Consider the following 12,275-nt stretch of genomic DNA (forward strand, 5'->3'; position numbering starts at 1 on the left):
GATAAAAACATAATTCAATGATAGTGAGTACTATTGATGTATCTTGTGCTACAAAATCATGCTAGTGCCCCCGCATGATTTTGAAAATATAGAATGGAAAGAGATTACCAGTGACTTCAAGAAGCTGGGAGGCCAGAAGTTCAGAGCCCCACTCAGACCCTCCCTAAGGAGCCGAATGGATAATGGGGGAAAGCCTAGGGTACCTTCAAGCTCTGCCAAGGGGCTCAACTCACCGGCTTGCCCAGGCATGTGGCCCGGGGAAGCCCTGGAGATCTGGTAGAGGGGTGCTGGGGTTACCCAAGTCCCGCACCCCACCTAGGCCTGGTTAAGAAGGCCTCCAGCATGGCGGAGGCCTGCCGAACCCCATGCTGCTAGACTCCGGGCTCCCAGGAAGAAAATATAAATTCTGGGTGGCAAAAAAAAACACTGGATTTTTTTTTCAAATGTAATCACAAATTTATTTACTTGTTGAATCTTCTAATTTGGTTTTGCTTATTTATTTTTGGTGGCGGGGGGCAAACTCTGACAAAGCTCAGTGCTTACTTCTGGCTCTACTCTTAAGGATTACTCCTGGTGGGGCTCATGAGACCATATGTGATACTGGGGTTTGAACCTTGCTTGCTCAAATGAAGGTAAATGCACTATCTCCTGTACCACTACTCTGGCTCCTATTCTTTGTTTTCAAGTCTTTAAGGGAAAATTAAGCAGGAAAGTCTCAGATTTTCTAGACTAAAGGATGTGTTGACAAAGACCAGAGCTAGCACTATGGCATCTTCTATAATAATACCTTCCAAAATGGTGCCCCTCTGGACAGATGCATCCCCAAGAGAGGGTTTGGTTTGGCCAGTCACTTTAACATTTACTCATCTTGGTCTGTAGCTCTTATGTAGACTTTCAACCTTATGTGATGGCATTTTGTTCTCTTTTCTGCAACACATATACTTATGTGATGGCATTTATTGTAGATGATGTCAATTAGGATACTCAACCCATGCACCATTTCTTCCAGGATGACAGTGAAGAAAAGAGCAACTGTGAGTGCCCTGCATAGCACATTTAGGGTTCCAATTATGACTGTGAGAATAACAATCCCAGACAGCAGTGTCAAGTTTGAGTTTTTTTCTTTCTTTCTTCATAATTAGTGATATCTGGGAAATCTTAGAAACAAAAAAGGGTGTGGAGGTGAGCAAGTAGGCTTACCACACAATAGTCAATTCCCTAATTCAAGAGCATTCATTTCTAAGGCTAATCCTCTCTTTAAGGAAAACAAAATTATGTAGGCTTTAAAGAGTCTTTAGATCTAAGATGTGAACCTGATTCCTCTCAAAATAAGCACTAAGAAGACTCAAACTTGAGTAAAGTAACTAATTTTTTATTTAAGTCACAAATATAATAGATTCCTCAATGTCTAGTGGTTGCCACTAATTGTGGCAACCCAAAAAGAAGAAGGAGAAAATAGATCTTTCTCTCACATGTTTGTGTAATTGGTTCTTTTTATTAAAGTGTCACAGTATATGAGCTTCTCTCTCAACAATGTATGTGCATAACAAATTGACCATAACCAAAAATTGCATATGCTCCATCAACAACTGTTGTAACAGTTTTTAACAAAATAAACTAAATAGCTATCTGCTGGCAATTCTTCTCTTCCTTTGGTAGCAAGAGAATTGAGGAAAAAGACAAATATTTTTATGTGGCCAAATTCAAGCAACTTCATTGCAGAATTATAATTATCACTTTATTTGCATATAAAGAAACCATACACATTCTTAAAATATTAACCTCTACCATTATTATATGAGATGAAAAGAGTTAGGGATTTTAGTCAGCCATGTTTTATCTTTTATTGTGGTTATTGCTTCAGAAGATTCATTGAATTTTTAAAGACCTGCCAGTCTAGTGAATAGGAATCACAAATCCTTAACTAACATATGCTAACTTTTCTTTAAGGGATAAAAGAAGCATCTTTGTTTGTTCCTCACCAGCAAACATCAAACTGGCTAAAAGAAGTCCTTTCAGTGGTAATGTTAGCAGGGAAATTCAATTGTATTTAATTAAGTTCTGCCTCCCCCCAAAAAAAAACTGCACACAGAAGAACCAAAGAGGTTATCAGGGGTCAGATGCCTGTCATGACTTTCTGACCCTCCCCAAATGCAAAATAAAAGATGGCTGTGTCCCTGCTGGTAAGACGGGCTTCCGCATTTGTGTCTCTCCCTTTCTGCTTTAATTTAATAGCAATCATTACAATATGGCTGGGGTTTTTTTCTGAACAATAGGACAGGCTAAAGTCAGATTTATAGAGCTACAAGAGGAAGGTGGGAGACAAGAGAGGCTCACTATGGCTTTTAAGTTTCAATCAGGACATCACTTTGATACACAGTTTTTAAAAGCCTTAGAAATCTGCTTAACATTCATTGTTTTTAGAAATAGGCAAATGTGAGCTTTAGAAATTTTATATTCTAGAATTATATTCAATTGTCAACTTACTGCATGCCCTGTTATAAGAGGATATTTGAATGGATAAGATATATTTCAAACCAGGAAAAAACACTGGCATCTGTTCTTGCATTGAAGTTCTCTTTGACTTTAAAATGCTAAGTATTTAATTAGGGATCTTTGTTTTTCAAATTTCATAATCTTCACAAATCAACAAATAATCTTATAATGAAAAAACATACTGACATGATCAGAATTGCTAAATATGTTTCATGAAACTATACAAAAATTAATTAAACTGAATGTTAGTTAGGATCTTGAAAATCTACTTACAAATGAGCTGAAGACATAGAGCTTACTCTATTGGAACATTTTGTGATTAAAATATTTCTAATAATTCCACAAAGACTGAAAAGTAGGTGCTTTATTTTAGTTACACATTTTCAGATAAACCTTTTGGATGCAAACCTGAAAACCTAAATAGAATAATAATAATAATAATAATAATAATAATAATAATAATAATAATAATAATGGTCTTCTTTTTGAGGTGAAGCGTCACAAGTTTCGATCATGATTCTACAACCAATTAGAACCTTGAGTAGATGAGGACGTAACAATATTTGTATGATAATCTCAGATCCTTGGGTGCAACTGTGTGTGCTTATTTTCCCACAAAGTTATTAGGTTAGAGCAAGAAATTGCCTTCAGCTTGAATACCAGCTCACATCCAAAAGTAGTAGTAATGCCACATTAAGAACATTGAAACCCTCCAAGTTTTATGGGAAAAGCACATTGACTGTCAAGATTAATATAAGTCAAGCAAGACCCAGAGTGAATGAGGAACAAATAACTATATTTACCACCTTTGGTCTACATAAATGTTTTGCAACATTTTTCCAACCATAGCCTTCTTTCAACCTTGTTCCCTTCCTACGTGCCGACACCTACCCTGTACTACTGGTTGGTTCCTTAGTCTCATGCCACTTTGCATTTTATTATGAAGATCTATAACAACTTATTATTTATAAATTCCCTGTTTCTTCCATTATCAGGTATCATAAAATAAAGTTATTGTCAAAAAGTAAAATCATAAAAAGTAAATTTGCAATATGCACAGTTAAGACATATAGACTGAGTTTAATAGTTTAATAGCTTAAATAGCTTAAACTATTCGAATTTCTTACTTCATTCCACTCCAAGTCAATAAAGATCTAATATTACTTCCCTTAGTCACAGGTTGATTAACAAATGCATTGAGCCTTTGCATCTTACTACAGTGCTCCAAGTTATTTTGTAAACATCGTTAATAAGATTCCACAGAAATACAACTGCTATATCTAGTCTTGTAATTTGGTATCACCACCACCACCATCTCACCACCCTCAGCATAAAACCGTTGTTTTAGAACACTCTTTGCTAACATTTTAAGTGCTTCCAAATGCTTGATCTTTGATTCAATGCAAGTGAGAAATTAGAAAGGAAAATCTCTTGGCCTAAAGTCTTTTTTTATTAATATCTTTATTTAAACACCTTGATTGCAAATATGATTGTAGTTGGGTTTCAGTCATGTATAGAACACCCCCCTTCACCAGTACAACATTCCCATCACCAATGTCCCAAATCTTTGTCCTCTACACTATACCTCTGCCTATATACTCCAGACAGGCTTTCTACTTCCCTCATTCATTCACTTCGTTATGATAGTTCTCAATGTAGTGATTTCTCTAACTGCACTCTTCACTATGTGGTGAACTTCATGTTTTAAGGTCTTTATTTATGGTGCCAGGAAACATCCTACTCAGTTGTGGTGGTCAAAATCAGTAAATGGAGATCTTGGTTTTTACAGAGATCCTAGGATGAAGTCTAGGATAGAGTTTTTAAATTCCAGAAGTTCTGATCAGTTACAGTTGTTGTAGTCAGTCCTCTGTAATTAGTAATCTTGGGTTTTGCACAGATGAAACAGTGTTTTCTGCTTTCATCTCACAGGTACGTGAAGTGGTAGGGTAACCTGCCCTTAGATAAAGTTGTTGCTGTTTCCTTGTCAACAAAAAGTCCTATGTTTGTTTTTTTGTTTTTGTTATTTTGGGGGGGTCACACCTGGCAGCTCTCAGGGTTACTCCTGGCTCTGTGCTCAGAAATCTCTCCTGGCAGGCTAGACAAACCATATTGGATGCTGGAAATTGAAAGAGGGTCCATCCATGGTTGGGAACATGCAAGTCAAACACCCTACCATTGTGCTTCACTCCTCTGCCTGACAGGATATCTTATGAACCTACCCTGGGCAAGTTGGTACCAGAGCAGTATTAAGAACATCCACAGAAGGAGTTTACTTCCTGGTATCGCTGCAGGGAACTATGCCATTTTTAAGTTTGGGATCTGGGGTTGGGGTTGGACAATCAATGTTTGATCAAAGGAGGTTTGAGTCGAATCCCCGTGGCATATGGTCAGGGTGAAAGGCACCCGTTTATTGTAAAATTTATGGGTTTTATCCATAATAGATAAGATCTTGTTTCTATATATTTCCCCTTTTTAGTGTGCCTATGCAAAAAGGAACAATGCCATATTATATTGTTGATTCATTTGGGAGTAAAAATGGCAGGCTATACAATATGTGTGCCTTGGTTTTGACCTGAACTTTTATCCCATGCAAGACTTTTCTACTAGAATTTTTTGTACTAAGCAGAACCATAACAAACAAACAAATAAAACATAACAAAAATAAAAATTAAAAAAAAGAATGGAGGTGGCTACCTGTACATATGGAAATAAATACACTGAGATGTATAACTATTAAAGAATTAAACATAGAAAGAAAATATAGCTATCCCATTAAGTCTTTTGAGATAGTCTTGGGATGAGGGATGAGATCCAGGGCACATTTTCATCCCACACTGTGGTCTTATTGGATCTGAGAAATGGTTTGAAGCTACAAGGGATCAGGAAGAAACACTGCTTATTTTATCTCTACTAAACATTGAAAACAAAACAAACACTAAAAATCCATGCTACATTATCTATCAGACAAATTGGAATAAAATTTGAAGACTAATCTCCCATATCAAAGGGCAACTTGGCTTTCGTTTTCACATGAGGATAAGCATGAGACTAGCTGAGACTCTTGCTCATGTTGATCTCCTTTGCTTTACCAACTCTCTTGTGTCCTGCAAATAGTAAGAAAAGCAATCTTTTATCCACTCCTATATTGTGCCAGGCCTCACACATGCTCTGGGCTTTTAACAATAGTCTGATAGTTCAAACTAAAAGGATTAAAGATGAAAGAGGAGAAATACAATGGCTCCTTCATAAATCAAACTATAAGAAGAGGTTATATGAAGAATTTTATGTTCTTACTCCAGAGAATCTAGAAAAAATAGATAGATTCTTAGACTTATATAACTATTAAGAAACTCCAAGAACAAAGATTCTGTTCCAGATATATTTACTGATTAGTTATTTTAAACTTTCAGAGAAAATTTGTGGTCTTTACTTCTTAAGCTCTTCCAAAAATCTGAAGATATGAGAATTCTTTCTATGAAGCTAACATTGCACTAATACACAAAGTATACAGAGACACACTTCCAGAAAGGACATTTTTAACTAATATCTCTGATAAAAATCGATGAAAAAATCCTTAACAAAATTTTTGGAAGCAAAATCCAACAACATATCCAACAAAGGTATGTGCAAGCAGGTTTCATATCAAGAAGGCAAAAATGGTTCAACATATGCAAATCAGTTAACATGAAACATTACATTAGTAAAAGAAAAGAAGAATCATATAATCATTCTAGTCAATGCAGAGAAAACTTTCAACAAGATCTAGCATCCATTCACAATTTTAAAAACAAACTCTCAACAAGACAGTTGTTTATGGAAGTTTCCTCAAAATATAGTTATGGTCGTCTATAACAAACATATAGCCAGCATCAATCTTAGTGGTGAAAAACTGAAAACATTCCCTCTGAGATTAGATTAGGCACAGACAAGGATGTCCAATATCTCCACTTTTTATTCACTAGTATTAGAAGTACTGGCTATAGCAATTAGACAAATAATAATAATAATAATAAAAGGGATTCAATTTGAAAGAGGTAGTCAAATCATCACTATTTGTAAATGACATAATTTTAGATTACCCTCAAATAGTCCACAGAAAAGTTCCTAGAACAATAAACTAATACAGCAAAGGAGCCAGCTATAAAGTCAATATGCAAAAATCAGTTGCATTCTTTTATACAAAAAATGAATCAGAGAAGAGAGACATCAAGATCTACATCTGGGCCCGAAGAGATAGCACAGCGACGTTTGCCTTGCAAGCAGCCGATCCAGTACCAAAGGTGGTTGGTTCGAATCCCGGTGTCCCATATGGTCCCCCATGCCTGCCAGGAGTTATTTCTGAGCAGACAGCCAGGAGTTACTCCTGAGCACTGCCAGGTGTGGCCCAAAAACCAAAAACCAAAAACCAAAAAAAAAAAATCTACATCCAATTTAAAATGGTATCCAAAAAATCAACTATCTATGAATCATTAGGAAAATCCAAATCAAGAGAACAATGAGATATCATCTCACATCAGTGAGAACTGCACTTGTCAAAATAAATAAATAAACTATCTGTACTAGCAAGGATGTAGTTAAAAAAAAAACTCTGATCTACTGCTGATGGAAATGTAATTTGGTTCAACCCCTTTAAAAAATGGTATGAATAAATCTCAGTAAATTTGGAATTGGGCTTCCATGTGACATAGCAATTTCACTTTGGGGTAGACTCTACCCTCAGGACTTAAAAACATTAATTCAAATTATGTATATGCACCATTATTCATTACACCATGTAGTACAATAACTAAGATATAGAATCAACATATGTGTTCAATCATGATTATAAAGATAAATGAATTCTGGTATTTATGCACAATGGAATACTATGAGGCTACAAGGAGTGATGCAATTTGCTGCAACCTGTTTGAAACTGGATACACTGAGTGAAGTAAGCCAGAAGAAAAAAAAATAACAGAATTATCTCACTTATCTGTGGTATATTGAATAAGTGGATGAGAAAATCTAATGTAAAGGAGAAATGCCTGGCTCAACCTTAAACCCAGAATATAAGGAGAAAAAAGACAGAAGAAAAAAGAAGCTGAGAGCCTCAAGGTGGGCTTTACAGTTTCAAGCACTACTAGTACTACTGTTGTTCTCCGGGGACCTGAGGGCAGAAGTCGCATCTCGGGACTTGGCCCAGACTTCTGCATTGGATCTTCTGGTGCTGCACGGGCTCTGGGGACTTATGACTCTCATAGCTCTGTGGAACCCTGTCAGGTTCCCTCCACTGCCACAGGATCTCAGCCTCAGTCTAAGAATCCACATCTTAGCCAGTTCAGGGATCCAGGGCTGCTGAAGAGGCATGCAACACAAGGAAATAAGAGGAGGACCTCGGAGCAGTTCAGTCTGGATGAACCAGGGAGCTTATTAAACACATTGAACAAATCAATAAAATGATCAGCAAAGTGTTCTGTGATACAAAAGGCTGCTGTCTCTCTCTGTGCCTGCTTTCCTGCTTCGCTCCATGAATGCACGCATCTTCTAGCCCATGAACCCCACCACACCACTTAGTAAAAGCCACACTGCAAGCGTGGCAATAGGGAAACAATGCAGGATAGCACCATGCATAGAGAATGAAGATGTCAGCTCAACCTGAAAATTACCAACCACCTAGTTAGCGCCGTAGATAAGGAGTTTAGAGTAGAAATATGGAGGATGTTCAGAAAATTCAAAGACAGCATAGATCAAACTGAACACACCACAACAATAGAAATCAGAAGATTCCAAACTCAAATATGAAGGCTGAAAAACTTAGTAGATGAAATGAAAACCTTAATAGAAAACCACTCCAACAGAGTAACAGCAGCTGAGGACAGACAGTGAGCTAGAAGACGCGATGTAGAACAACCTCTAGAAAAGAACCTTAAAGCAAATTATGGACAATGGAATGGAAAAATTCCAATGAATGGAATGAAAAAACTACTCAAAGAATGTAAACAGATGAAAATAGAAGTCTTTGATAAACTCAACAGAAATAAGGCAAGAATCTTTGGAGTCACAGAGAACCAGGAAGAAAATCCCCACAGAGAATCCACGGACAAAGAAGTATTTACAGAGAAATCCCAGAGCTAAATATTGCATGCAACCAAAACCTGAATGCCTGAAGAGTACCACCTAAAAGAGACCCAAAGAAAAGCACCCAAGACACATCCTAGTCACAATGACAAATCCTACAGATAGGGATAAAATATAAAAAGCAGCAAATCAAAAAGGAAAATTAAATTATAAGGAGCATCCTTAATATTTACAGCAACCTGTCACAAGAAATCCTCGAGGCCATAAGGCAGTGATGGGACAAAACTCAACTAAATGAATGCTTTGCCTAGAAAACTGCACGCAGCCAGACTCACTTTCAGGTTTGAAGAAAGTATAGATAGCTTCATGGATAAACAACATCTCAGAAACTTTACAGACACAAAACCAGTCTTAAAAAATAAAAGGTCTATTTTAAGCAAAACAGAACAACAGATACACCAAACTTCTACACAAAATTGATACTAAATTCCATGACAATTATCTCTCTCAAATTTAATGGACTAAATGTACCAGGTAAGAGACACAGAAGGCAAATTAGATCAAAAATCTGAATCCAACATTCTGCTACCTATAAGAAACACATCTGAATAGATAGAAAAAACAAAGACTCAAAATCATAGGTTGAAAGAAAGGCATCCAACCTAAAAATTCTCTTTAAAAAAGTTGGAGTGGCCATATTAATATCAGATGACACAACTTTAGACTCCAAAAAGTTGTAAGGAACAAAGATGCGCATTTAAAAATAATTAAGAGATATATAAAACAAAAAGAAATCACACTCCTAAACATGTACGCACCCAATGAGGGACCAGAAAAATATTTAATACAATTGTTGAAAATCTGAAAGGAGACATCAATTGCAACACAATAATAGTGGGAGATCTCAACTGCCCTGTCACCCCTTGATAGGTCAACCAGGCTGAAACCCAAAAAAAAAATATAGCAGCTCTGAAAAGAGAAATGGAAGAAAGTGACCTAGTAGATATATATAGATGATATAGATATAGATACATATATAGGACAATACATCTCCAGAAAAATGGATACACATTCTTCTCCAAAGCACATGCATCATTCTCCAGGATTTACCACATACTGTCCCATAAAAAATATCTCCATGAAAACAAGAGGATAGAAATAGTACAGACTGCCTTCTCAGATCACAGGCACTGAAATTGGAAGTGAACTAGAAAGGGACATAAAAGAAAAACTTCAACACTTAAAAATTAAACAGCTCACTACTAAACAGTTGGTCAGAGATAAAAAAAATAAAAAAATAAAAAAATTTTCTTGGAAACAAATGCCAATGAAGAAACAAATTATTAGAATGTATGGGACACAGCAAAAGCAGTACTAAGAGGAAAATTTATATCTTTGCAAGCACACTTCTGGAAGGAAGAATGGGCCTATATAAATAGCTTAATGATACAGCTTATAAAATTAGAAAATGATCAACAAAAGAAACCAAAAATAGGTAGGCAGAAGGAAATAACAAAGCTTGGATCATAAAGCAATGAAGCAAAAATCAAATAGCAATCCAAATGATCAAAAAAAGCAATAGTTGGTTTTTTGAAAAACTAAAGATTGACAAACCACAAGCAAAACTCACCAAGAAAAGAAGAGACAAATTAAATGAAAAGGGGGAGATCACAACAGATAATACAGAGATTCAAATGGTAATCAGAGATTACTTTGAGAAACTGTATGCCACTAAACATGAGAACCTGAAAGAAATGGATAAATTCTTGGACTCTTATAATCTTCCATGGTTGAATTAAGATGATCTAGAATATATAAACAGACCCATCTCTACTGAGGAAATTAAAATCCTCATAATAAGTCTTCCCAAAAACTAAAGCCCAGGCTCAGAATGATTCACTAACAAATTTTTTCAAACCTTTCTAGAAAAAATACTATTAATACTTCTAAGGCTCTTTCAGAAAATTGAAGAAACAGAAGGACTCCCAAATAGTTTTTATGAGGGTAACATCATCCTGATACCAAAAGCAGAAAATGATGCTGCATAAAAGAAAATTATAAACCAATATCCCTGATGAACACAGATGCAAAGATCCTCAACAAGAAAAAGACATCTAATCTCATAAAATAATGGGGGAGGAAATAAAAAATTTCTCAAAGAAGAAATACCAAAGACCAAAAGGCACATGAAAAAATGCTCCACATCACTCATCATCATGGATATGAAAATCAGAACAACCATGAAACACCATCTCACTCCACAGAGAATGGCATGTCGGACCATGCATAGGCATCTCCATTAAAGGAGCTATTCAATAGGCCTGTCAGATGAATTTTTTAATTTTCCTGATGCAGGTAAGTATTTCACCCAAAGAAATATTTAACCAGAAGGTTCACTGTGGAAGATTTTTACCCCTGGGTGGATCACTGGAAATATTTCTGAGATTCATGTTATGGTACTGACATTATATTCCCTTCATATTATTTGGCCTTAAAATTAATTCTTTTTCTGCTGCTATTCATGGGCAAAATATAGCCTTGATTAAAAAACCCTTACATGGTTCATATTTAGCACCAAATGAAAAACATTTTTTCGGTCTTTTCAAAGTGCCTTTGCAGCCTTGGTTTCTGGGATACAAGGGCATAGCCAGAATGCAGATTCTGGGTCTTTTCCCAGAAAACTGAGAGCTATACCTTAGTGAATTTAGCTCTCTCTTTCACTTGACTTCTAAAATAAGACAGCCCATCCCAGTGAAGATAGAATTTCTAGATTTTTTTTTACTTCTCACTAATCCCTTTTTTGCATCTGAAGCTACTTTGAAAATAACCACGTTGAGTTGTGATCTTCTCCTTTTTAACTCAGAATTCTTACTGCTTACACCCAAAGCTTGATATATTGTTTATTGGTAAGCTCTGCTTTGTAATTGTAAGCATTCTTCTCAATACCTATAACTGGCTTTTACCCCTTATAAAACTCCTAGCTTAAGGATTAAAATCAGAACGCAGTTATCTACACATATTTGTGTTTGTTCTCATCATTTCTTCATACTTTGCCATTGCCAATTTTTGTCTCCCACTTTCCTGAGGCAAGATTCTTTGAAATGTTGCTGGAGCTGCAGTAAGAAGTCGTCTACAGCAACTGGCGACCAACATGGTTGCTGTAGACAGCTTCTACCCTGCAGATATGGCACACATCACAAAGAACAAGAACAATCAATGCTGGTGGTAATGTGGAGAGAAAAAAATTCCCTTTCACTGCTGGTGGAAAATTAGTCTAGTTCAGCCTTTATGGAAAACAATATAAAGATTTCTCAAAAGACAGAAAACTGAGCTCCTATATGATCCAGCTCTACCACTCCTAGAGTTATACCCTAGGAACACAAAAATACAATACAAAAAATGCCTTCCTTTTACCTATATTCATTGCAGCACTATTTACAATGGCCAGACTCTGAAAACAATCAAGATGCCCTTCAACAGATGAATGGCTAAAGAAACTGTGGTACATATACACAATGGAATATTACACAGCCGTCAGGAGAGATAAAGTCATAAAATTTTCTTATACCTGGATGGTCATGAAAATTATTATGTTAAGTGAAATAAGTCAGAGGGAGAGAGATAGACAGAATAGTCTCACTCATCTATGTGTCTCTAGAAAAATTAAAGACATTTTTAGAATAATGCCCAGTGAAAATAGATATGATGGCTGAGGACCAGTT

Source organism: Suncus etruscus, chromosome 11 (assembly GCF_024139225.1).
Source record: "Suncus etruscus isolate mSunEtr1 chromosome 11, mSunEtr1.pri.cur, whole genome shotgun sequence".
Lineage (NCBI taxonomy): Eukaryota > Metazoa > Chordata > Mammalia > Eulipotyphla > Soricidae > Suncus > Suncus etruscus.